Here is a 26,914-nt window from a genome sequence, read left to right as displayed (position 1 = left end):
CGAACCTCCATCTGACTTGGACCTCCCTGAGCTGCATAGACCTTGCTAAAACAATCCCAAATCCCTCCTTTTTACTTACTTTGTCTGAAACCCATTTCGTTTGCCCAATTCCCATCCTCTTCAAAAGCATGCTCACCTGTAATGGGTTTCCTGCAGAAACAATACTGGGGGATTTTGTGGAACATGTTCGCCATGAGGGACCTTGATACAGCAGCCTTCAACCTAGTCATTTTCCAACCACAAAAGCCTTTCCTGATCTCCCTCTTGGTTAAGATAACTTCCAGCTGTGGTTGTGTCAAAATAATGCATGCATCTTCCCCCTTCCCTCTTACTCCCAGAACTCGAATAACATACTCAACATTCTCAGGTAATTGCAATCAGCCGAGGCTCCAGGTCCGGCCTCCCTGAGAAATCCAGGCATGTCGGGGACACTAGGATAACGTGGACGCCAGCATCGTGTCGAACAACAGAACTATAAACTGTTATAACTTTTCCACCTCCCGCAAACATAGGCTGAATACATTCTTCAAAGAAGCTCCTTTTTCCACAAGGGGCTTTTGATTGCAATGCCTGGATTTTCTTGGATTTCCTGGCTCCACTGTCTTTCTTGCAAAAGCACTTGTGTTGGCCTTCCCGATCCTGCCTTGCTACCTCCTTCTACAGCTCTGTCAGCAGCTGGGCTGCCTCCTCCCCCTGTTTATGCTCATTGTGCTCTCTGTGGTACTCAAAGAAGAGGGCAAAGAGGAACCGCCACTGGTATCGCACCCCTTCCTCCTGAAGCCATTTCGTTAAGGATCTGCATTTTCTCCTCTATTCCAGAGTGTACATTCACAAATCCCAGAATATTTTTACTGACGTGACTTCACAGTCTATTTCTCCCAAATCATGTGCCTTTTGCAAAATGTTGCAGTAGTAGTGACATTTAGCCACCTCTGAGCGAGGCCCATTCGCTGCTCTGGCACCTCTATGGACCCTATCAAAGCGGATCTCCCTATCAAATGTCTCTCCCGTTAGCATCTTCAACACTCAGCCCAGCAGGAGCGCCAGTTCCCTGGATGACTCATCCTCCTTACTTGGGAGACCCCATATTCTTAGATTGTTGCTCCTTTCTCTATCCCTGAAATCGTCCTATTTGCTCTTCGCCCTCCCTTCCCGTGCCTTTGAGCTCTTTTATGTGCACCTCTGGACCCACATCTTCTATAATCGCTACTCGCTGATTGTGTTCCAGGGTCTCCAACCGCTCTTCTACCTTAGAGACCCTGTCAGTGATGGTGCCCATAGAGGTTTGTACTACTGCCCTGAATGGCTTGAGCTCTAGCAGAATCATCTGGACATCTTGCTGCAGGGTTCCCAAGCCACCTGCCACCATAGCCACACTCTTCACTGTCTACACTCTACGTTTTGCTAATTGAGGGGGGAAAGCACCTTTTTTCTTGACTTTGTCTTTGTCTCACAACTGAGGCCTATCAGCGAGGTAACATACCCTGCACTGCCCAATCCTGTATCTTTGCTGCAGTGTTTAATGTGCACCCCCAGGCTCTGTTGCGCTGCGCTCCAAGGCGGGGTTGTATACCCCTCCCTTTGCCCACCTCCTTTGCACCACTCCTAGATGTGCCCAATTGGCCTCCCTATGTAGATAGCAAGGATGCCCCCTCACCCGGTGGACTCAGGCAGGGTAAAGGCCTTCATGCTGCCCTCAAACCTTCAAGAACTGTGTAGAGGGCACTACCTGTGTGAGTGGTGATGTCAGGGTGATGTCATGAGACTCTAGGGTAGAATGTGATGGGTTGCTTGAGTGTCCACATTCCAGGAAATCAGTTGGCTGAGAGAGTGACTGAGAAAGGATAGCCTGGGTGGTGGTGCCAGTTACCCATATATAAGAGCTACCTACTAACGGGGTGACCTGAACCAATATAGAGGACATACCTTATATCCTGGTGACCTTGTGTCCATCATTCGACCCACAACACACTGTCAAGAAAAGACAGCATGTTTACAGGGCACCTCAAAGCTGCAGGCCATAGGTCCGCCTCACCTCTCATACAAGTTTGCCAGATCGGCCTTTGAAATCACAGCCGGGCCTCAGGGTTCCATAGAGTATGGTAGTTCCAAGATCCTGGTTCCAAACTTCCCGGCTCCCTCCATTCCTACCAGGATGCCTTCTTGGGGTCCCTCACTGCAGCTCCCTTCTGCACAATGCACTGCCTCCCGGCTCCCCCGGGGTGCCCCTGGAGCTTCTGCTTCTTCCTGGGGCGGCAGTCTGCCCCTCTCTGATCCGGCTGCCCAAGCTATTAAGTAGGAGCGCCACAGGTGTGCAGTCCAACTGCTCCCCACTGTCATACCTCATCAGCGCTGCACTGACTTTCGTCTGTTCTGTGACTTTCACTGGCTCTCAAGCCTCTTCCTCAGGGACCTCCGGCATCCTTCGACTGGGGCTGGCAGGGCCTCCCGCTCTTCCTGCTGTCAGATCTCGCCACAGCGAACTCTTCTCTGAGGCTCGTTCTTGCTGTCAGGCACTCGCTGCCTGCTCTGCCGCCATGCATCGGTCAGGTGACTCCCGCCAAATGCCTCACTGATGTAGCTGTCCGCCTGGGCAGCGCAGGTCTGCTGTCTGACCTTTTCCTCGTTACACCCAGCCCAACGTATCACTTAGCGGCGGCCCGCCTTTTCACTCCGCAAAGGCCTCTACACGACGGGACATCTCCCTCGGTCCTTGGCTCCTTCACAATCTCTGGATTCAGCGGGGACCCTCACTGGATGTTCACACACAGCGTTGCTGTGACAGGGGCTGCCAGCAATGCAAATCACATGCTACCAGCAAGGCAAATCACATGCAAATCACAAGGGGAACGGCACCCACGTGGTGCCGGTCACCTTCTGCAACTGGTCTCTCCTTTACAATTTTACAGTTCTTTGAACTTTCTTAATTTGCCACTTTGCGACTTTCATACACCACAGCTCAGTTGTTATCGGCTCTCCCCTCGACTCACCGGTTGTGATGAACCACTTGGCTTTCCTCTTCACTGGAGTCAAGGCTGGTACCACGGAAGCAGGTGTCTCCCTCGCTCTGGCTTATCGTGGTCGATAAACTCTGTGTACCGCTGACATCTGCTTTAGCACACTTGGGCTATTGTCCTTGGTCCTACGTTTCTCTCAGCAGAGGGTTCACGGGTTTTGTCGAAAAGGCCAAAGTTATATCTCTCCTGTTGTATCTCTCCTCATCAGCCTCTCGATATTTGCCACCTTTCTCCTCTTTTGAACTGCCGGCTCTGGATAACGGTCTTGTCGTGCCGTCTGCCTTGCCCGTACAGTGCTCTCTTGCTCCACCTTTTATCCCTGTGGGGAAGGGAAAGGGCTGTCAGGTGTGTGTGATTCTGATCAATTGCCTGACTTTGCCTGACCCTTGTACTGGGACATGTCAGGTAAATGGCTTTGGTGTTAGTCCTTTCTCTGTTGTGTCATCTGAAAATGTTTTTGTTGGGAAAGGTGCGGGGCAGTGTTTCTCAATGTCCTACGTGGTAGGATGAGGAAAAGGTGTTGAGAGAAGGGGGACACGGCATCTCACCCGTCAGTGTCCCACTCCCACTCCCCAAGGACCCCCCCATCCAGGTGATCCTCCCTCAAAGGTCCACCCCCAGGAACTGGATCCAATAGCGACGGCCGTGTCCTGGCCACCTTGATGACAGATCCCCGGGGACTAGCTAGGGAGACACCTTCAGGTTTCTCACAGTCAACACATGCATCATTTTAAAAACCCATAATAAATTGGCTAAGTGTGGTGCATAGCAGGCCCCGATAGCAATTCCTGAGATTTGTTGAGTAATCTCCATCAATTGTTCCTGAACCCTATGTGTAAGGTTGCATATGGTTCAAGCGATCAAGGTCACAGGGGAGCTATGCATGACTCTGCCATGGGTAGATGTAGCAGGTCAGTCAAGGATATACTTTCAAGAGGTGAGCAGGGTGGAGAAAAGCTAGAGGGGAGCATAAAACAACACACAAGGAGGTGATGTCCACACAGTATGTATGTTCAATTATATTCTGCAGACAGCTTTAGCAGAAACAGTTATGCTGTATTTTTCAGGTGCGTAGCTTTCTACGATAGAATCTTTGAGGCCAGTGACTTCCTCAGAAATCACAAAGTGTTCAAGAAACTGTTCAGGATTCCAGTTTTCATAATCTTCAAATAGGATTTTTAGAACTTTGTGAAAACCCATTGTTAGTCAACGGAATTACTACAACAGTGAAGTTCCTCAGTTATTGTAAAGCACAGCTACCAAACTGAGGGCAGGGTCACCACAAGTCATGCTTGTTCTAAACTGGTGCACAGTCATATCCACTGTGGCAAATCCCAACGGCAAGCCTCTGGCTCAATAGCCAAGGAGCTGTCAAAGTTGCAATCCAGCTTTAATTGAAGACATTAATGATAAATTGAATAACTACAAAGTAGATATTGAACAAAGAAAATTAAGAAAATTTAAACGAGACACCTTCGATTATCTAAACGATATTGTCTACACCTGGCAGGAATTCTATCACCACCGAAATCTGAACAGAAATAGACCACAACACCCCAACTCCCTAATCTCTGGTAGCGACATTAGCAGTGGGAGTGTAGGAGATCCAATACCACAAACATCAAGACAATATCCACCAGCTGCACAGAGTGATACTAGTGATCCTCACAACGATAGATTGGCCGAACAACAGACGGGGCCAATAGCGACACCCTCAGGGGCTTTTTTAGGCCTACGAGGAAGACTAAGAGAAAGACCAGAAGAGGCAAAAAAACAACAAAGGGGAAAGAACAAGTAATGGAAAATGTGGTCATTAACATCTCCAGCAAACCCCTCTCGAGTGACCAATTGTTCATCCTCAACAGAGGCCTCTTATTCGTCCCGACGTGTAAAACATCTTTATTTGAGGAACAAATCTGCCTCCACAGACTCATGAGGAAAATTAGATTAAAGATGTTTTTCGAGAGTGAGCCAGGACAAGATGATGTCACAGAAAAAACCGTTGAGTTAAGACCTAAGAGCCTGTTTGACCCTCCGATACAAAACCCTATCATTGATATGTTTGAGAGAAAAGTACTCAATGACTTCAGACAAATTAATTACCAGAAAACATCTCCGGTCAATATCAAGAACTGCCAACTCGATCACATCGAGACACTAGCAAGAGACGAAGAGGTCACGATTAAACCAGCAGATAAGTGAGGTGCAATAGTGGTAATGGACACAAGGTACTATACCAACAAATGCGTGGAACATCTCAATGATCCCACCACATACACTCCATTGAATGGTGATCCATTACTAAGCATTAAGATCTCTATTGAAACCTTGATTGACAATGCATTAGACAACAAGTGGATCAGTGTTAAAACATGCCAGTATCTCGTCAATAAGCATCCCATAACACCTGTGTTCTATGGTCTCCCCAAGATTCATAAAGACAACCAAAATCCACCATTGAGACCAATAGTCGCGGGATCATATAGCATCCTTGACCCCCTGGCTATATATGTGGATCGCATACTACAACCCTTGATCCAGAGTATTCCCACTTATCTCAAAGACGCCACCGATTTTTTGAATTGCCTTAAGGAAATCTCAGCCATTGATTCTGACTGCCTGATCTTTAGCATGGATGTTTGCAGCTTATACACCTCAATTACCCATGATGAAGGCATCAATGCTGTCGACTGGCTCCTCTCCAGTTCAGATCAGAGTCAAGGCAATCCGGAATTCATTATCAAACTCCTCACACGGATCCTCAACAACAGCTACTTCCGATTACAAGGAACCTTCTACAATCAGATATCGGGAACATCAATGGGCTCGGCCATGGCCCCTGTTTATGCTAACTCGTTCATGTACAAATTTGAGTTAGATCATGTCTTGCACAATCCTATTTGGTCCACCAAGATCATCCAATGGAAACGGTTCATAGATGATATCTTCGGCATCTGGTGTGGCACGAGATCGGAGATGGATCTTTTCTTGGCACATATGAACACAGTGAACCCGTAAACTAGGTTCACAATGGAGACTGGAGACCCATATCTACATTTTCTAGATGTCAGATTGAGGATACATGAAGGGAAGTTCACTACCACTATCTACCACAAACCTACAGAGGCTAACAACCTGTTGCACTTCACCAGCTTTCATCCAAAATCCATGCTGAAGGGTCTTGCATATAGCCAAATATTGAGATTAAAAAGGATCATATCTGACCCAGCGCGTTTAGATGTTGAGTGTTCCCAGCTAATCAAACGTTTTGAAAGAAGAGGATACCCGGAGGACGTGTTGCAGGAGGCGAATATGAGATCTAACCGGTTGACACAGGAGGACCTTTTGAGACCAAAACCTAAAAGTGATTCAAATCCTCTAATGTATATCTCTAAATATTCACGACAAAGCTTTCAGATAAGCAAATCAATACGGAAACATTGGAACATTATCCAAAGTGATGAACATCTAAAAAATCTCTTTCCAAGAATTCAGATGATGGCATTCAAAAGAGGCCGGAATCTCAGAGATAGACTTGTAAAGGCAGAAATACCTAACAAAGACAAGCAAAGAACCTTTCAGACCAAAAAAATGGGTACCTTCCTCTGTCTTATTTGCACTTGTTGCAATAACGTGATTAAAGGGGACACGATCTCTCACCCACAAACGGAGAAAAAATTCAAGATTGAGTGTTTTGCCACATGCATGACACCAGGCGTAATATATGCTTTGAAATGCCCTTGTGGGAAGCTTTATATTAGACAGACCACAAGACCACTGAAGGATTGCATAGCGGAACATAAATCAACCATCCGGTGTAACAACCAAAAATCACCGGTGGCAAGACATTTTTTGGAGGCAAGACACAGCATTGCCCAACTGAAATTTCAAATCATTGAAGTTGTCAAAAAACCACAACGGGGTGGCAACTACCCATCAATCCTATCCCAAAGGGAAAAATACTGGATATACCTTTTGGACACCAAATATCCTCTTGGGCTAAATGAAGAAACATCTTTGAACTGTTTTATTTGAACCTTACATACCCATACACCACTAGCATCCTTGACCTTGCATAGTTTTACATACATCATCTTCATAGCCATACCCTCAAGGTATGGATTGAGTTGACACACAGTATCAATAGTTCTTCTTCTCCAAGTGCATAACATTTTGAGCCCTCTGAGTCTATAATATTATTCATTCTGATGAAGATGAGGATCCGCTTCTTTAATAATAAACTATGAAAGGCTACTATATGTTATGTTCACCTTATTGAATTAATCATGAGGACCGCTCTAGGCATTTCTGATGTCTACTAGATAGTTCTCTTTCTAATCTCTATTACGGCGAAGGTACATATGGGCGCACTGTGTGCAGCTTTCATTTGAATGTCTATGGCCATGTATATTCCTATGTGGTCATATTATGATACGTGTAATATACTGCATTAGATGCACATACATGAGGTATAGTCAGACTACGTGGAAGTTTACGTCTATAATATATGCCTTGATCGAGTTAGCGACCCATCCTATAGGAATGCTCCATCAATACATCTAGTCAGCCGAACAATAGCTTTTATTGTCATTATCATCATTTATATGCTCTAAGTCTAAACGCACTGATTTTACAGCCTACACTGTATGATTATGTTTATGCATAGAACTTATTGACTACAACAGGTCACTTGTCATTCATGACCCTCTGGATCAATCGCGAGGCCCCCCTTGTTGATGGCTTAAACTCGGGTGTCCAACCAAGATCTATTCATGATCCATTCATGCATGCGCATGTGCATTGATTTCATAGTTTCCATTGATTGATCATGTCAGTTTAGGCATTTAATGTAGTTATATTGTGGAACTTGTAAATTAATGTGTGAACTCTGAATATGAATATTAATAAGAGCCCTTTATGTTCAATACCTAATCATGGCTCTCCATCTGTGATTTATATACTATGCATGCCGGTCTGTATATGCCACTATTGTGATTGAGTGCTACCTACCCTTCTCCAAGATGTCTGCCTGGCACGCGTAAGGAACTTAGTTCCTCTTCTATTTCCTCTACACGCTTTGTGATAGAGCTCCCACTAGCACATCGTCAGTTTTGCGACATCGACGAGGGGAGAGAGCCTGGGGTTTCGAGGACATTCACTTCCGGGTTACTGTCGGTTTACATGTGGACGGACTCAGGCAGGGCGGAGCAGGGACTAAGAGGAGGGAGTTGGGCTTGAGGAGGCTGAGAGGTCTCCTTAGGCGAGAGCAAGGGGAAAGTGTGTCCAGAAGAGGAGGTAAGGATGGGCAAGGGAGGTGGGAAGCCTGGAAAGAAAGGAGGGGTGGAGGAAAGGGAGAAGAGGGGAAAGGTGACATCTGTGAGATCCTCATCTGTGGAGGAGGGGAAAGGGGGAAATGGGGGACGGCTTCGCAGCAGGTCTCCTCAGAGGAATAATGAAGGAGGGTTGGTTCAGGACTTCTCAGGGTCGGAGTGTCAGGAAAAAAGTGATTTGGAGGAGCTGGGGGCTTTGGAGAGTGGTGTGTTGGAGGCTGAAAAGATGCAACATGATAGTGTGTGGAAGGTGGTATTGAAACCTGATAGTCGCGAAAAGACATTTTTGGGGGTGAATCCATTGGAAATTGCTAGATGGATAGAGGCAGCTGTGGGGGATGTTACTCGGGTGTTAGTAGTGGCTGGGGGTCGGTTGCTAGTGGAGGGAACGAATGCTAATAGCAAAGCTAAGATTTTGGAAGTGCGTTGTTTGGGTAGACATGCGGTACATGCGATTGATCAGAGTGGTGTGTCGTGTAAGGGGGTGTTGTATGGAGTGCCGGTGACTGTAAATATGTCTGAGATAGAAGATAAATTAGTGGATGTTGGGGTGGTGGAAGCATGGAGGTTGGGGAGGAGAGATGCACGTGGGGATGTAATATCTACGACAGTAGCAGTGAGATTTGCGAGGAAGGAGTGTCCGGAAATGGTGGAGTTGGGTTATCAGAGGTTCCGTGTGAAGGCTTATGTAGCGATGCCAATAAGGTGTTATAAGTGTCAACAGTTTGGGCATATGGCGAGAGTATGCAGGAATGAAAGACATTGTGGGAGGTGTGGAGGGGATCATGACATTAAGGAATGCAAGGTGGAGACTCCGATGAAGTGTGTGAATTGTGGGGGAGGGCATTCTACTGCGTTTAGGGGGTGTGAGAGTCACAGGGTTGCGAGAGAGGTGGTGCAGGTTAGGGCGGTGGAAGGTTTGTCGTATGCAGAGGCCGTAGCAAAGGTGAAACCGGCACGGGCAGCAAGTGAGGTGAGTGCGAAAGAATTGGTAGTGGAAGAGGGTGTGGGAAGGAAGAAAGTGATGGGTGAGGTGAAAGGCAAAGAAATGGTGATTGTTTCGAAAACAGAGTTTATGTGTTTCATAGTGAGTGTGCTGGAGTTGGTTCAAAGGAATGCTTCTATCAGTGTGTCGGATCTTACGAAAGGAGTGGTGGAAGCGGGGAGGAGGTATTTGAGTGTTGTGGATGTGGTGGAAGAGGATGTATTTAAGATGGTTGCTAAAATGCGGAAGCAGAGTGGGATTCCGGCATGAGGATATTGCAGTGGAACGCGAGAAGTTTGTTGAGAAATGGACAGGAGTTAAAAGCGGTGTTGTGCGGGGAACTGAATGTTGATGTGGTTTGTATTCAGGAGACGTGGTTGAGGAGTGATCTGAGGTTTGTGATACCGGGTTTTGAGTTGTTTCGTAAGGATAGGTTGGAAGGGAGAGGGGGGGGTGTGGCTCTAGCGGTTCGAAAGGGGTTGGTAGCAAGAGAGATTGTGGTGGATGGAGAAGTAGAGGTGATCGGGGTGGGGATACAGGTAGGAGGATCGGAGATTTTGGTGCTGAATTATTATAATCCGTGTGAGGTGGCGGAAGTGGGTGTGCTGTCTGAAGTGATAAGGGGACATGTGGGATCTTGTGTTTTGTGTGGTGATTTTAATAGTGCCAACACGTTGTGGGGTAGCGATCGGACAGATACAAATGGGGAAATGTTGGAGGACATGGCGGATGAATTGAGACTGGTTTTGCTGAATGATGGTTCAGGTACGCGGCTGGATGTGAGGACTGGGAAGTTGTCGTGCTTGGATTTGACCTGGGTGTCTGCTGCTATAGCGGGTGAATGTGATTGGGAGGTGCGTGTGGAAGGGGACATGGGGAGTGATCATTCTGGTATCTTGGTGACTGTAAGGGGTGAGGTAGGGATCAGGCCACGGATGACTGGGAGAAGGTTGAATTTTAGGAAGGCTGATTGGGAGATGTATAAAAGAGTGTGTCAGGAAGTGATTGTTTCTCGAGGTAGAGATGAGGGGGTGGATGAATGGAATGAATATTTGGTGCAGGGAATGAGAGCAGCGTCTGAGGCGGCAGTTCCAGAGATTGAGAAGGGGAAGAGTGGGAAGATTGAGGTACCTTGGTGGACGGTTGAATGTTCGAGAGCGGTGGCGGAACGTAAGAAGGCTAGGGCCAGGGCGGTAAGGTCAGGAATGATAGTAGATTTGGTGACATATAAAAAGGCTAAAGCTAAGGCGCAGAGAGTAATTCGGGAACAAAAACGTGGTTATTGGAGGGGTTATTGTGGGTCCTTGGGGAATGAATCCGGTGTGGGTGAGGTATGGAAACAGTTCAAGCGGATGTCTGGATTAATGAGATCACAGGGTGGAATGTCAGTGTTGTTGAAAGGAGAAGAGGTGATTAGTGAGGATGGGGAAAAGGCGAATTTGATGGGGGAGTATTTTGCGGAGGTGCACAGTTCGGGGAATTTTCCAGAAGCAGTGAAGTTACGAATGGGTGTGGTAGAGGAGGAGATGCGGGAGGTGTTGGCAAATGTTGGGCCTTGGGAAGAGCAATATGAGGTCCTGTTTTCGATGTTGGAGTTGGATGGTGCGATCAGGAAGGGGAAGTGGTCAAGTCCAGGGGTGGATGGTGTTATGTATGTATTTTTGGAGAAGTTGCCGGTAGAATGTAAGTTGGAGGTATTAGCTTTGATCAATGAGATTTGGAAGAGTGGTGTTTTGCCGAAGATGTGGAAAAGAGCGATTGTGGTGGCGATTTTGAAGGGTGGAAAGGTTCCAACGGAGTGTAAGTCATATAGGCCGATTGCGTTGACTGTTGTGATGTGTAAAGTTATGGAACGGATGGTGGTTGAGCGATTGGGGTTTTATTTGGAGTCGAATGGGTGTTTGAGTGATTTTCAGAGTGGGTTCAGGAAAAATCGGTCAGTGGCTGATCCATTAGTGAGATTAGTGACTGGGGTGGAAGAGGCAATATGTGATGGAGAGTTGGTGGGAGCGTTCTTTTTGGATTTGGAAAAGGCTTACGATATGGTGTGGAAGAGTGGGTTGTTGGTAAGATTGTTGGAGGTGGGTGTGAAGGGGAGGATGTTTCGGTGGATAAGGGCATTTTTGGCGGATAGGACCTTTCAGGTGAGAGTGAGGGGGGTGCTGTCTGAAGTTTGGAAGATGGAAAATGGGACACCGCAGGGAAGTGTGATTAGTGCAATGCTGTTTAATGTGATGGTGGATGGACTGATTCGGGCTATGATGGGATTCGGGTGTCAGGTAGATTTCTTTGCAGATGATGGTGTGGTATGGGTAAGAGGGCGGAGTTTGTTGATGGTGCAGAGTCGCTTGCAAGCTGTGATAGTACGCATGGAGGAGTGGTGTGGGAAATGGGGCTTTTCGGTGTCTGTGGAAAAAAGTGTGAGTATGGTGTTTTCAAGGAGAAGAGTGCAGCAGGAGTTGAACTTGGTTTTGAAAGGTGTGAGGGTGAAGAGTGTGAAGGAGTTCCGGTACTTGGGGGTGTTTCTAGATAGAAAGTTGAATTGGAACATGCAAGTGAATGGAGTGATGGACAAGTGTAAACGCAGGTTGAATTTGTTGCGGGCGGTGACTGGGAAAGAGTGGGGTGCGCAGCAGAAGTGTTTACGAATGTTATATAAGGGATTGATTTTGAGTGTGCTAGATTTTGGATGTCAGGTGGCAGTGGGTTTCACAAAGAGTCAGAAGTTGCGGTTGGATAGGGTGCAGGCGAGAGCGTTGAGAGTGTGTTCGGGTGTGATGAGGTCCTCTCCAATGAATGCGGTACAGGTACTTGTGGGGGAGATGCCATTGGGATTGAGAAGGGATGTGTTGAATATGAGGTGGTGGATGAAGTGTAGTGCGAAGAGTGTGGCTCATCCGGTACGTGAATGTTTGCGGTATAATTGGAGGTTTGACTATTATGGGGATCGGTGGAGGAGTAAAGGGGGCACTTTGGGGTTCCATATGTGGGAGAAGGGGGTGCAGTGGGGTGTGGGCGAGTTGATGGTTGTGAAAGATATGGATCTGGTGAGGTGTCCGATGTGGATGATGAGGTCTCCTAAGGTGTGCTTAGAGTTGACGAGTGTGGTGTCAAAGAAGCGGGGATTGCGGGGTGAGATCAAAGATTTGGGACAGGCATATGTGAAAGGGAAAGATGGGTGCAGGGTGTTCACGGATGGTTCAAAGGATCCGGTATCTGGAAGAGTGGGAATGGCGTATTATTTGGAAAGCACTGGGGAGTATAAAGTGGGGCGTCTGACGGATGATGTGTCAATTTGTACGGCTGAGTTGGTGGCGATTGCAATGGCGATTGAAAGGGTATGCGAGTTGAGGTTTGAGAAAGTAGTGGTATTTTCAGATTCATTGAGTGGGTTGCAGGCGATTGTGGCAGGGGATGGTGATAGGAAGGATGTGATTTTGGATATCAGGAGAAAGATTGATCGGTGTGTGCGTGGGGGGATGGATCTGGAGTTGGCATGGGTCCCAAGTCATAGCGGCATTCTGGGAAATGAGTTAGTGGATCTGGCGGCGGGTGAGGGTATGAGAAGGGAAGCAGTTGATGTAAGGTTGCCTTTGAGTGTGGATGAAACGAAGGCAGTGATGGTGAGGCGGATCATGGATGAGTGGCAGGAAAAGTGGGAGAGTGGGGTGAAAGGTAGGTGGATGTTTGGTATTCATGAGAAAGTGTCAGTAAAGGTAGATCCGGGAAGCCTAGAATGGAGGAGGGGAGAGGAGGTGATGTTGAATCGATTGAGAATAGGGCATGTGAGGCTGAATGAATGTCTGTTTAGAGTGGGGAAGCGAGAGTCGAGGGATTGTGCGGTGTGTGGAGTGCCTGAGACTGTGGAACATTTTCTGTTTAGGTGTGAGAGACATGCTGTAGAGAGAGAATTGATGAGGGTTCGATTGTCTGCGCAGGGTATGACTGAGTTGAGTGGGAAGGCTTTGTTGGGAGGTGACGGGGTGAGTGGCAGGAGGAGGAGTAGTGTGTTGTTGGATTTTGTGAGGCAGACAGGGCGGTGGGAGGAATTGTGAATTTTACGTGGGTTGAATGCTGAATGGTGGATAGGTGCACATCATCCAATTGGATGGGGAAGCGCCTGCGTGGGTCCGTCCACGCCTACTCTAATTTAAAGAAAGAAAAGAAAAGTTTTGCGACATTCCCTGGTATCCATGGACACAGTCCTTGTTGGAGGACGCTGACAGCTTCCGATGCCACTGAGATTAGGTACGCTCACTAACCCCTCTGTTTGACTCAATCTACTCAATATTTTCAGACACGCAGCTCGTGTATGACTAATTTTCAATTTTTGTTATAGAGTGCAAATACTGCTGTGCCTGCCACTCGATTTCTCGAAGCTGATTGCTTTTGTATACCGAACTCCATGACGTCTTGCTGTACCCTTGGGAAGCATACTACACTTTAGGAACCCCCTGGGTCACAAGGTTAGTTACTTGTGTGTATTACAATGAGTTCATACTTACGAGTCTTTTGAATTGTCTTCCGTGTAATTTTCGCCTTTTTAGGTGATAGCTTGTCTGTACATTATCCATAGGTGGCCAACTCATCGTTTGGGTCCACAAACTGGAAAACGATCCATTCCACACGAGGCACTCCACACAGACAGTGTGCGCACGCGCACCATTACCAGCTTGTCTTCCCATTTTTTGACTTCATGTGAGTCCCTTTTGACTTTCTGTACTTAGACAATTGAGTCTACCTCTTTTTTGATTTTATGTTGTTGACAACCTTTGTCTTTACTTACCATCCATATTCATTGGGCCAGCTCATCTGCCACCGTTACTACCCATCAGTACTTTACACGCTTTCTCTCTCCCTTCAGTGTTTCTGGGCCCACACGATTCCTCTCTGTAGGATTGATTCTCCTGTCTTTCAACAACTCTAGCAACATACCACTGTGTTCATACACCATCCACTTTATAGGTAAGTTTCATCCCTCCTTAACTTCGTTTCTCTACTGTCCAATAGAGATTATATACAGTCCTAGTTCCCTCCCCCCCCCCTGGATCGGTTTTTGTCACCCTCCTAGCCATGTATAATGACTAATGACCTCCCCATGATTATTGTGACCTATCATTGCCTATCTTTTGTTATTTTATGCATTGATCCAGGGGTCCGTAGTGTGTGTATTGGTTGCATTTAAACAGTTTGCCCTTGTTACAATGGATATATGTCTCTAGTACTCATGTGACTTTTAAGTATGTAGTAGACTAGTTGGACATGACTAGATCTAATGGAATGTTTGTTTATTTTTCTGATCTGCTTTTTGTCATTCTACTCTCCACATCAGTTCCACAAAGGCTCTTGAAGAAGAGGATTGACCTCGAAACGCGTCAGCCTACAACAGTGGATTTTCTGTTATTGGTGATGATGTAAACAATATGTTGCTTCCTGTATTGCTTTTGCTTCAATTATCTTTTTACGAATAAATGGGAGTTCACCCTCCATCTACTTTTTACACTATATCTAGTTGAGTGTCTCGGGCCTAACTAGACCGAATATAGCTCTAACTTACAACTTTACACACAGTATGATGTACTATTGTTCTTAAGAATTATACGCCTTTGCTACGTATCACCAGAGTGTGCAGGAGACGGGAGGACTCCAATCTTGGGTCCTCTTCTTTGCTCCTGTTTACCATAGGGTTTGTGTGCCAAAACCCTCTTTTCCTTCCCCGCACCTCATAAAATATGAATAACACCACCCTCCTGGTGTGATCCTTAAACATGTTACCCTGAAAACAGTCCTTACTCAGGTGTGCTCTGACTCTTTTCCTTGTCTTGTGCAGGTGATGGCCACCAGCCAAGGAGAATGATTCAAAGACCTGGCATGATGTTGCTGGTTTGAATAAAGGTGAACCTGATGTTGGAGTTCGGTGCGGCTACTCGTGTAGCAGAGATTGCTTCCTTGGAGAAAACCGCAGAAAAGGCAGAAGTCCAACAGTTCTGGAGAAGGTAAGAAGATGATTGAACAGTGGTAGGTCTTACACGCTACCTATTGCTTATCTGGTGCCGCAGAGTACGGGTCAGAGACACAAGTTAACCCAGCTAAGTGGCTACAAGTACTATAGTCTCGGGAGGATAGCTCAGGGGCAACGTGCTCGCCTTAGAAGCAAGACGTCTGGAGCACCACAGGTTCGATCCCCGGTCCGCCCTTAGAAACCTCTGGGTATTAAGAGCGTTATAAATAACCTATCATTTCATTTCATTCCAATGAGACCCCCAGAGTCCTGAGGTAAATAAATCAACTGTGTATGTAGAGTCAAGGGAGGGAATCACCTGTGTGGTTTCGTGTGGTTTCCGGTAGTCCTGGAATGAGCAGCACTTTGGCATAAGATTCTGGAGCGCTGGAGCGGAACCTCCATCTTCCTTATGGGAGTCCACCCTCCAGCTGCTTCTGGACATGTGTCAGCGTCTGGCAAAGGTAGAGTGCAGATAACACTAGTCTTATAGAGATCTTGTGTGCTGGATTTGCATCCACCCTTCAATCAGACACAGTGGCCATGCAAACATTTGGCAACCACTCAATCAAAGATGGTTACCACATCCAAACCTTCCCATGAATCTTTCTGACTGAACACACACGATATGAATGCAGCAATGAATCGCAGACACAAGCGAGATCAGTTGAACCGATCAATATAAATACATTGGGCACGACTACCCGGTCTGGACTCCCAGGAGGGGCACGCCCATGAATGTTGCACACTTGTACTCATGCTTGCCAGGTAAATACAGCCTGACTGTGGAGTCTGCCGGGGCCTATAGTCACACGTCGCCATTTTAATAGGGGCCTGCGGGGAAAAGGCCTTGGTTCCATGTTCGCCGCAGGGCTGCAGCAGCTTGCAGCCTCCTGAAACACCAACGAGGTGCCACCAGTTAGAGAGTTAACAAAAGGAGCTGAGCAGGGCGACATGCTCGAGAAACGAATTACAGGGGCATCCTGACCTGGCAGTCTCATGGACTGGCAGGGACACTAACACTGAGTTACATTGCAGGTGTGGCTGGATGGTGCCTTACTGGGAAAAAGAGGCTGGTGAAAATATAAAAATGAAAGGGGGTTTACTGTGAGTCACAGTTTACTACTGTTATCCTACCACTGTACTCATCTGATGAAGGGAAATAAAAGCAAAACAGATGTGAGGAGTTGCTTTTAATTTGTTCCTGGCTGGCATGGATGGCATTCTATTGACCCAAAAGCTGTAATTCTTTGTATGGCATATACATTGCTGTCGTTTGTGGTTTAGGTGCACCCATATGTGGCAAGATCATTCATACGTACGAGGGAAATGCAGAGAAGGTGTGTTGTAAAGTGGATATCTGGCTTGTGGCATGAAAGCATGATGGCTTTTATTTTTCTGTGACCTGGCCCAATTTGACCCAACGATGGTATGCTTAGCAATAAGTGTGGCATTCAAGCCTTCTGCACTCTTTTAACACAATGGGCCTCATCACGAGTTGGGCGCCGGCGTTATCTGCCCTACCGCCAAACCCACCTGCACTATTAGTGCCGGATCACGGGTTTGGCGGAACTGGAATGCCCCATTCCCCATTGGGCTCAATGGGGAAATTTCGCGCTCTTACCGCCGGCGGATTTCCTGCCGGCAGTATGAGCGCAAAATTTCGGCTGATTTCCCCCAGCTAAGAGCTGGGGGAAATCAGCCGAAGCCGTGATTTGGCGGACCCTTAAATGCGGCACTAATAGCGCTACCGCCACATTTAAGGGTTACCGCCAAACTCGTGATGAGGCCCAATATGTGCGTGTGTTAATCATAAACTTCTAGACGTCCTCCAGAAACCTGACAAACACCCAATCAGGAAAACAGAGCCCGGCACAATTTCTGGTAATTATGGGACGGCAGTAATGAAGCAACTGCTACTGTATATCAGATATAATGAATGCTGGAGTATCAACGCAAACTTCAAATCTTCATATTCATCTTTTTATTGGTGCAGCTGTGTGATTCCCACAGCCGGTCAGATAGCACAGCGAGTAGAGTGCTCGCTTTGACATCTGTAGGTTCGAATCCCGGCAGGGCCAAACTCAGCCTTTCATCCTTCCGAGGTCAACAAATGAGAACCACGCACCGCGGGGAATAAGAAGCAGCACTCAGATGCTTGAGGGTTCATAGCGCTATATAAATGCTAAATTATTATTATTATTCTCATTAAAATGCGGGAGAGGCCAATGCTGATGCATTTCGGACTGAAAGGTCCATCTTCAGGGCAGCTTTGTCTCTATACGCTTGGTGCACGCGGGGTAGTATTAACAAAACCAAATAAAATCTGATTAGGACAAGTAAGGTCCCTGGCATAAGAACTCGCTTAATTGTCTGTAGCTGTGATATTTAAACGATCTGTAGGAGCTACTCGAGTATAATCTGCAGCTGAAGCTGCCTTTCAGCTTCAGAAAGCGCCTAAAATGTCTGCCGCAGCCACGTGCTTTCATTTCTGAGGTAAATTCAGTTGTTCTTCCTTTGATTGCAGCCCTAAGCAGAACTGTTTTGTTTCCAACCTCCATCAGCATCAATGCTTAACAGGGGCCGCTCAACCGGCCCTCAGTACCTGCACTTCTTATTTTTTAGTATTCCAGTACCTGCACTTCTCAACGCCAGAAAGAGAGTACCGGTACTTAACTATTTTGTGAGGTGAAAATGAAAGCTTTTCATTTCACATTATCACAACTTAAAGGACTAAGCTTCTGCAGCCTTTGCTGGGGAAAGCAGCGCCCCCTCCCTCCTCCTCTCTCCACCACCCGCAGTGCCCATAATGTCTCTTCAGGGCCCACCCTGCAGAACAAAAGGAAAAACAAACCTGCATCTACTGTGCTCTCAGCACACTTGAGATTCCAGAACACCTCTTCGCTAAGTGTGCCTCACCTCTTACCAGTGGTGTCCTTTGATGGAGCAGGGATTGACTTGTAAAGTGTAGGAAAGTACCTGTTTAAGATGTTTCTTTGTTATTAGCAGTGCCTATTCTACTATGTAAGTGTTTAAGTAATTGGGGTTGTGATGGAACGTTTTCCACTGAAAACTCGCACACAGCTCCAGGTACCTACCAAATTCCTTATTATGCAATGAAATTGAGCAATAATGACCTCCCCCCCTTCTACAGCTTACTTTACAGCTATATCTGCTAGTATGATATGCAAAAAAAGAAAGTCTCATTTAATATAGATATTCAAACTTTCTAAACACAAAGCATAATAACACAGTTTGCACGAAAGGATCTCAGATACACTGCTTTACCAAAGTGTGTGATCCGTGGCACATTATTTAATCGCACTGGGCATTGCCTGCAAACAACAGAGTGTGCTTTAAAGGGACCTGTGCGCAATGTGGCCTGCTGAAACGGCAGGCCCCGAAAGCACTACGCCGGAATGTCCATCTTCGTAGTTTGGTGAGTACCGGCACCTCCTTTTTTTCCATTTAAAGCAACGATCGTCATCATGCTGACCCTGCCAGTTCAGGAGAGAAGCTTTCGCCCTGAGTCCTCCGAGGCCCACTCCCCACTCAACCTCCCACCCCTTGTTCCTCAAGTAGTCGTGCCAAGCAAGCTGCAAGCATCCTCTCTGGTTTCATGAGAGCTCTTGCCAAAGCACACCCCCAATCCGGATCCATCACTGCACCACCCCCAAGGGTGTACGAGACACATGGGCATTGGCCGATTCAGGGGGCCAGGGTGTTGGGGGCTTAGGCGCCACTTGCCACCTTCCGTGAATCCATAGCTGCCGGATCCCAGCCAACCACCGGCATGCCAAAGAAGCGACCAAGAGCCAATATATGCATGCTGCATTGTGCATACACACATTGTTTGGCATGTGCACAGGGCTTCCGTATGTGTATAGTTCTTTTTCGTGGTAAATTTGACTAACCATCAGACACTTGTGGTAACACTGTGCCAGTTTTGTTTCTCGGTTTTAGTATTATTAGTATATTTATTGAATGCGGACCTAGCTTCGGGAAGCAACGAGCTAACATCTGGCCAGGGTTTGGGGGCAATTTGTGAGCAAGGGATCTACAAGCAACCACGGGAGGAAACAGTGGGGATCAGATAACCCAGTCTCAGGTAGCATGGGGAGGGGAGGAGAAGGTGGGTGGACCTAGGTGTTAGGGAAGAGCCATTCCTTGAACAGGAGGGTCTTGAGCCCCTCCCTGTACTGTAGAAGAGAGGGGTGAGTCGGATGTTGTCGGGAGGAGGTCCCAGAGTTTTGAAGGCCTGTCTTCTGGTTCTAGAGGTCAGGTCTGCACATGTCCTTACTTCTGGGGGATCACAGGCCTCAAAAGATGCTGAACCTCTCAATGAGGTAGCTTGGGGTTCAAGGTATTTGTAGATGATGCAGCTGAATTTGAAGATCTGCACAGAAACACTCTGGGCAGATAAATGGTTGGCACACATTTCTCGGCTATTTCCTTGGTGACCAAAAGGAGAAGTGTTACTGGATTTCCTGAACATGGTGAATCTTTCCAATGTTGAAATATAGCACACTACTTCTCATTATTCCATAGTAGAACTGTTTACATCTGAGAAAACGTGCCATAATTATTTTGCACCTCATTCTTATTTCTAACGTATAGGGTCTGATACACCATGTATAGCATTAGCAACCAAACACGTATAACAGTATGTGATAGTAGCACATATGGGGTGCAGGGGTGCATCAGTGGGTTACTAGCATGTCTAGTTTCAGGAGATTGCAGGAAATAAAAGAAAATCCTTTTGTTCTCTCTATATGACACATAAGCTATTGAACCCGCATTTTATTTTTGCTGTACAGAATAGCCCTTGTCATTATTTGCAAGAATTGACGTTAGAACCCTGTCATAATTTAAGCCAGATGCTTGGAAAAAGGCGAGCATTGTTTTGGTGTTCACTGTAATTGGATTTTGAAATCACAGTTCGTATTTATATGTAGTTCTGTCCTACTTGACTGTAGATGCTCAGAGAAAAATGCTATGACATAGTAAGAAATAGCTAGATTAGCTGCATAAAAATGCAAGTCTAGGCACAGAATACATCATCGTGCTTGTTTTCTAGCTTATCTCTACCCCCACTGCTCTCTACGTGACCGCTGTTTGTGGTAACCCCCCCCCGCTCTACCTCAACCCATCTCTACCCCACCCAACCTACTTCCCCCTTCTCTACCCCACCCACCCTCGCCCCTTTCTGCTCACACATTTTCTAACCCACACTTTGGTACCCCACCCATCTTTACCCCCTGTGGTGAGCCAGAGGTACAACTCAGAGAATTGGACATGGTAAAAAATGTATGTTTTATTCACAAAAGAAAGAAAGTCCCTCACCTAAACCAATTGCTGCAATGGGGTTCCCTATGTAGAAAGTAAATACCAAAGGTGTTCGCCAGGTAATAACACTTATTATGCTTGCTTTATCATAGATACCCAGTAAAGAAAATGTCATGCCACAGTAAGAAATGGCTGGACTAGCTGCACCAAAATTGCAGTCTAGCCACGTAATAACACTTATCATTCTTGTTTTGTCATAGATGCCCAGTAAAAAAATGTCATGTCACAGTGAGAAATATCTGGACTGGGTGCACCAAAATTCCAGTCTAATCATGTAATAACATATATCATGCTTGCTTTATCCCCCCATCGCCCACCCTGGCTCGCTCCCCCACCAAAATCAGCTTAGCCCAGCGCAAGCAGAAATGCACACACATTCATACAAAACATTCACTCACACATTCACACACATCATTTACTCGTTCATTCACATGTGCATCCTTACTTCCTACACATACTCATTCACACGAGCATGCATACATCATACACTCACTCATTTACACGTACATAATGCATAGTACATAATACTATTCTTCTTACCTGCAGCCCCAGTCTGCACTCTGCTCTGCTGCGTAGGTGCCTCCACAAAAGCTCCTCGGGTCTTGAGCAGCAAGAAGAGGAATCAAGAAGTAAAGCACACGTCCTTGTTCCTATATCCGAGCACCACGATCAGTCTGAATGTTCAGGGAAGCACACGAGCGCTCCCTACACACATTCAGATGTGAAGTTCCCCAGAAACCCCTTTGGCCTTGCATGGTCTATTGGACATGCGCGCTGGGGAACTAAACTTTAGAAGAGAAACAACATTTCCCGTTTACAGTTTAAGCCAACCCCGAGTGTTCCCTCAGCTGCAGCAGGCAGTTGAAGGAATACTCAGTGCTTCCACTGGGCTAGCAAGGCTCCTCCAAGATTGGAGAGGGTACTGGTGGTTTGTTGTCCCCTCGCGCATTATGAACAAGCTGCCCCCCTAGTCAGCCCCACCTACTCTAGCAACACCCCGCACTACCATACCCAACCTGTTCAACCAAACTTACTCTACCCACACCCCTCTCCACCCTCACGTATACTACCTAATCACTCTCTTCCAACACCCACATCCACTACCACCCCTCGCATACCATACCTCACCCTGTTGGTGGGTGGACCCCACTCACTCTTTGTCATCCACCCTATCTCAACATTCTCTACCTCAACCGTCATTACTCTCAGCATCCTTACCTCATCCCTCCCTACCCCTGCCTACTCATTCACCATCCATCCTACCTCACCCATCCCTTCCCCACCTGCTTTAGCCCCATCCACCTTACATCACCCTCTCTATCTCAACCATAATACCTCCCTCTTCTCTGCCCCAACCACTCTAACCCCAACCTTTGTTACACCCACCCTATCTCGCCAACTCTATCCACACCCTCGCTACCTCACCCTCCCTCTCCTTCCCCTCTGAACCCTCACCACTACTATCTCTACCATCACTGCTCTCTACCTGACTACTGTTTGTGGTAAGAACCCCTCCCGCTCTACTACCACCTGTCTCTACAACACTGACTGTACTTCCCCCTTCCATACCCCACCCACCGACCTCACCCGTTCCTGTCCACACATTTTGTAACCCACACTTTGATGCCCCACCCCTCTTTACCCCCTGTGGTGGCCCACAGGTAGAATTTGGACAACTGGACATGGTAAAAATATACGTTTTATTCACCTAACCCTATTGATGCAATGGGGTTCCCTATCTTTGAAAGTAAATTCCAAAAGTACTCGTCAGGATGTCTTACATTTAATACTGTCGTCTGTCCAAAACGAAAACTACCTAACTGGCTCTACACTCTAAGGAAAAACAAAAATTAGTACACATGAACACTCTGATTTAGTTGGTTGGTGGCTGGTGCTTGACCCCCTCACATTAAATGTATGAAGCGTCCTTCTCAATTTCACAGGTCTTTGCCTCTCATCACAGTTCCAACAAAACCCCAAAAGTGTTGCATAAAGGTGAAATGACTCCTCTTGTCTGCACACCGTCAGTATGCTCACAGCAAAGTAACTGAAATCTTCCTTTTTGACTTTCGTTGACCTAAGTCACAACATTTCTCAACAAATATTTAATTTAGGTGAACAGGGTGGATTACTCGGCCCTTCCAAACACTTTTGACAACTTTTACAAGTACACTGTCTGCTTGTTATATTAGGTTTTGTAGTGTTGAAGGTAATTTTAGTAGTTCCTTTCGCTCGGCCCTTTGGAACAGCCCACTTTCTTGTTTGAGATCATTGCTGGTGTTCTCTTGTGGACCTATGGACTCTGATACCGAGTGTTGATTAAAGTTATTTGGCTTTTCTAAATAGCTTTCATTACTTGGTTGACTCAGGCCTTTGTGTCTCAACCATGTATCTCTGGCGGACCAACTAGCCTGTCCGTCTACCCGGGTTGTCCAATGCCAGACCTCGAGGGCCAGGATCCTGACGCGTTTTCAGGATATCAATATTCATGAGAAAAAATAGAATCATTGTATGCAAATTAATCTCATGAATATTAATGTGGGGTATCCTGAAAACCCGAAATGGATCCGGAACTCGAGGCTTGGAGTTGAACAACCCTGATTACACCCTTCTCGAGTCTTCTCGTCTGCTCTATTTGTCTTGCAGCCAGCCCTTGGGTATAATCCTCTGCTTCCCCCTACTTTTGGGGGTTTTCTCCTATGTTTTTGTATTAGGGGCCCTTTTAGTCTCGAGCGATATTGGCTCTTCTCTTTAGGTATCAGGCGGTTGTCTTCACTGGTGCGAATTGGTGAACCCTTCCACATACTCTGGATAAGCTTTGCAAGTGTAGCTTTTTTGGCTCTCCACATCAGATCACTTTCTTGTTTGGCATAATTTCTAGTAGTCTCCTGAGGAGTTATGGCCTTTGATTCACAACCTTGATTAAAGTTCTTTGGCTTTTATACATAGCTTTGATTATTTGGTCGACTCAGACCTCTGTGTCTTGACCACATATCTATCTATTTGCCTACACCCCTCGAGGTATTTTCCTCTACTCTGTTTGTCTTGCACCCACTTCTTGGGTATACTCCTCTGGTCCTCCCCCTTGGGGTATTTCTCTTGTGCTTTGTTTTCTAGGGATCTGTTTCGTCATGCAAGATGTTGGTTCCCCTTCTTAAGGTCTCAATAGGGCATCTTTGCTGTGCCCATCGGGCCTCTGAGTTGCAGGATTTTGAGCTTTCCACTTTGGCGGCAGTTTCCTCCTTTTCGGGATGCTGTTTCCGTGCTTTCACTGGCGGTTGCCTGTTCTCCTGGCACTGGAGTGGCTCTTGGATAGAGAGACTGGAGACTTGCTCCTCCATCACTCCTGGGCACAGTAGCCATTCCAGGCTCTCTGCCTACCGTCTACTGGTTGTGGTCCTGCCCCCAGGCAACATCAGCTCCATGCAGAAGTGGTGGCATTGCTCTGTGAGTCTTTCCTCCAGCTGTTTGAATTCACGTAAGCTCCACTCTCTCTCCGGCTGAGGGTATGGTTCCTTATACGTGATATCTTGAGGTGAGAGACATAGTTCCATTGGTCCTGGAATTTCAACTTCCAGGAGGGGTCAGCATCCACATCAACCATGGGAAACGGTCACATTATGTCAACATTTCCATCATGCCCATATATGCTGAGAACACTAGTGTTATTGGGTTTAAGGGAGATCTTACAGTCCTTTTCACCTAAGGAAGAGTTACTTCCAGTGAGAACCTGCTTACCCAAACCCCTAGGGAGGAGTTTGCCTAGTGGCCTCACTGTCCTAGTCTCTCACAGGGGGTGACTCCTCCCTGAGGAGAAGAGACACATTCCTGGGATTTGTCACACCCCACACACACTACCTCCCCTTCCCAATCCTTCTATCCAAACCTTCTCTTACCTCACCACACTCTTGCCACACCTGCCCTACCTCACCCCAATCTATTGCCACCCACGTACCGTACCTCAGCCACATCTATCTTCAAACACCCACCCTACCTCATCCCACTATGTCCACATCTACACATCCTATCTCCCCCACTGCATCCCTATCGCCCTTCATCAGCCCATTCTATCCCAATCAACCCTACATTACCCAACTCTATCCCACCCACCCCACTTCATGCTTTCTACTTCCCCACTAGCTCACCCCAACCATTCTACCTCAACCCTATCTATCCCCAGCCACTCTTACCTCAGCCAACTCTACCAAGCCACTCTCATCACCTGACTCTATCCCACTCTAGCTTGCCCCACTCCACTCCATACTAACTCACTCTTCTCTACTTCAAACACCCTACCCCCAATCTATTCCCACCCACTGACCCTACCTCACCCTAATCTATTCTCATCCACCCACCTTACCTAACCCCACTCTATCCACACACCGATGGCATTCCCCAAATAACTGAATATGATGATAGTAGTTGCATCACTAGTGGAGAAATGACAAAGATGTGGCAGACTCTTGGTGTGACGAGGATGCTTTATTTCATGTATTTACCAGTGTGCTCAGTGGTGGTTTTGAAAGAGATAATGTGACAACTGTTGATATTGTAAAAATGTGTATGGCAGAGGTCAGATCTAGTTGGGGTTTGCCTTTCCATAGAACACATGTCAACAGAGCCAGCCCACAAAGTCTACGAATTTCAGGCTACAAGAGTTGATTGATAACTGATACAAAGATGGTGTTGCCACAACACCTATTTCACAGGCCAAACAAACAAATGCATCTAAAATTCTTGAGTATATGGATAAACTCAGGAATCATCTTCAGCATGTATTAACATTTACACAAAAGAACATGGTGTGGTGGAAAAAATTACCACTCACGATTCCGGTGAATAGGTGAACAATGTATAAATTACAAGCAATAACAGAACAAAAACAAGCCAACAACAGTAAGAGACTTCAGCGCAAGTGAGACCCCCCACACTCCATGCATCATTCTCTTATACCCAAAGGCACACATACATTTCAATGGAAGGAGTGGACCAAAAAGGGCAAGAAATCATACTGAAACAATGTTGCCAGCAGGGCAGAAAGCCCCACTATGCCAGCCTTTGAGGCCAGCTGCGTTCTTTCCTGTTAGTCTTATCAGGGAGGACAGCATATCGCAATACTATTGGTGAAGGTGAATATGCTCCTCAAAGATTTGCACGCGATCAAAGGCCGGCGACAATGCTTGTAATATGATGACTTCCGTCTGCTAATGTCGCTTTCCTGAGAAAGTGGGAGCCTAAAACACGCTTACATATGCCAAAATAGAAACACATCAGAAATTAGAGATGCGAAGGTGAGCATTCCTACATGCTAGGCAAAGAGCCTTCATTACAAATACATGCACAGTAAAGTCTAAAGTTTAAAGATTTTCCCTGCATGGGCAAGGAGTAGTGTTTAAACATGGCAGTTTACAATGCCTATTCAAAATCAAGATGGAGCAGTATAATAGCCGAATTCCTAACATTTTCAATTCCCAATGTTCCCCCGCAGTCCACTCCTATGACACCTTCACTCCCGTATCAAAACAAACATCTCTAGGGGAACAAACATCACATCCCGGCATATCGTAGCAAATTATATACTCAGTAACATGGCAGTAAAGCACTTGAGCAGTTTGACGAACTTCAGAACAGGTGTTGCATAACCGATAATAGAGGCACTAACAAACCATTGACAGACAAACCGACTAGTGCTATAAGTAAAATCTGACCAAAAGACCTACAATTCAAAACCCAAAGGTCCAAGAGGCCTCCGGCCTAGTGTGAAGGAGGCATACATTGTGACAAATGTAGGTGATGATGTCAGAAATATTACTTGTGTAAATTGGTATGAAAGTATTGCACTCACTCTTCACAATTGCGCAGACAGCTCCTTGTGAGGCCAGAACAATGTCTAACGCTATACAATTCTGAAGTACCATAGTGCGGATGGCTACTTGCTCTCGGGAAAGTAGGGGCAATGTCCTCTACTAATCATGATAATTAAGTCAAATGGTCTCTGTTTATCTTAATCCCAAAGGGCTTATCATAGCAAATGATATCTTCAGTAGCATGGCAGTAAAGCACTTGAGCAGTTTGACAAACTTCAGAACAGGTATTGCATAACCGATAATAGAGGCACTAACAAACCATTGACAGACAAGACCGACTTAAAATGATGACTAGTGCTATGTCACGGTCCATACCCCCAAACATCAGGTGTAGGCCAACATGCCCAGGGCTTTGGGTTCCATGGGGG

At 46.5% G+C, this 26,914-nt stretch overlaps 1 long non-coding RNA gene across 1 annotated transcript in view; it reads left to right on the top strand.

The window, feature by feature from the left end:
• LOC138497235 (uncharacterized) overlaps positions 1-26,914 on the top strand; it is a 270,252-nt gene that overhangs the window by 214,678 nt on the left and 28,660 nt on the right. The window contains exons 2-6 of the long non-coding RNA XR_011278547.1: positions 13,672-13,798; positions 13,909-14,030; positions 14,197-14,297; positions 14,665-14,746; positions 15,163-15,328. This is a non-coding gene — a long non-coding RNA (uncharacterized lncRNA). The remainder of the gene's footprint in view (positions 1-13,671; positions 13,799-13,908; positions 14,031-14,196; positions 14,298-14,664; positions 14,747-15,162; positions 15,329-26,914) is intronic.

Source organism: Ambystoma mexicanum, chromosome 5q (genome assembly GCF_040938575.1).
Source record: "Ambystoma mexicanum isolate Mex_15411 chromosome 5q, UKY_AmexF1_1, whole genome shotgun sequence".
Classification (NCBI taxonomy): Eukaryota; Metazoa; Chordata; class Amphibia; order Caudata; family Ambystomatidae; genus Ambystoma; species Ambystoma mexicanum.
The sequence above is the reverse complement of the archived record's forward strand: the minus strand, read 5'-3'. Positions and strand labels throughout refer to the sequence as shown.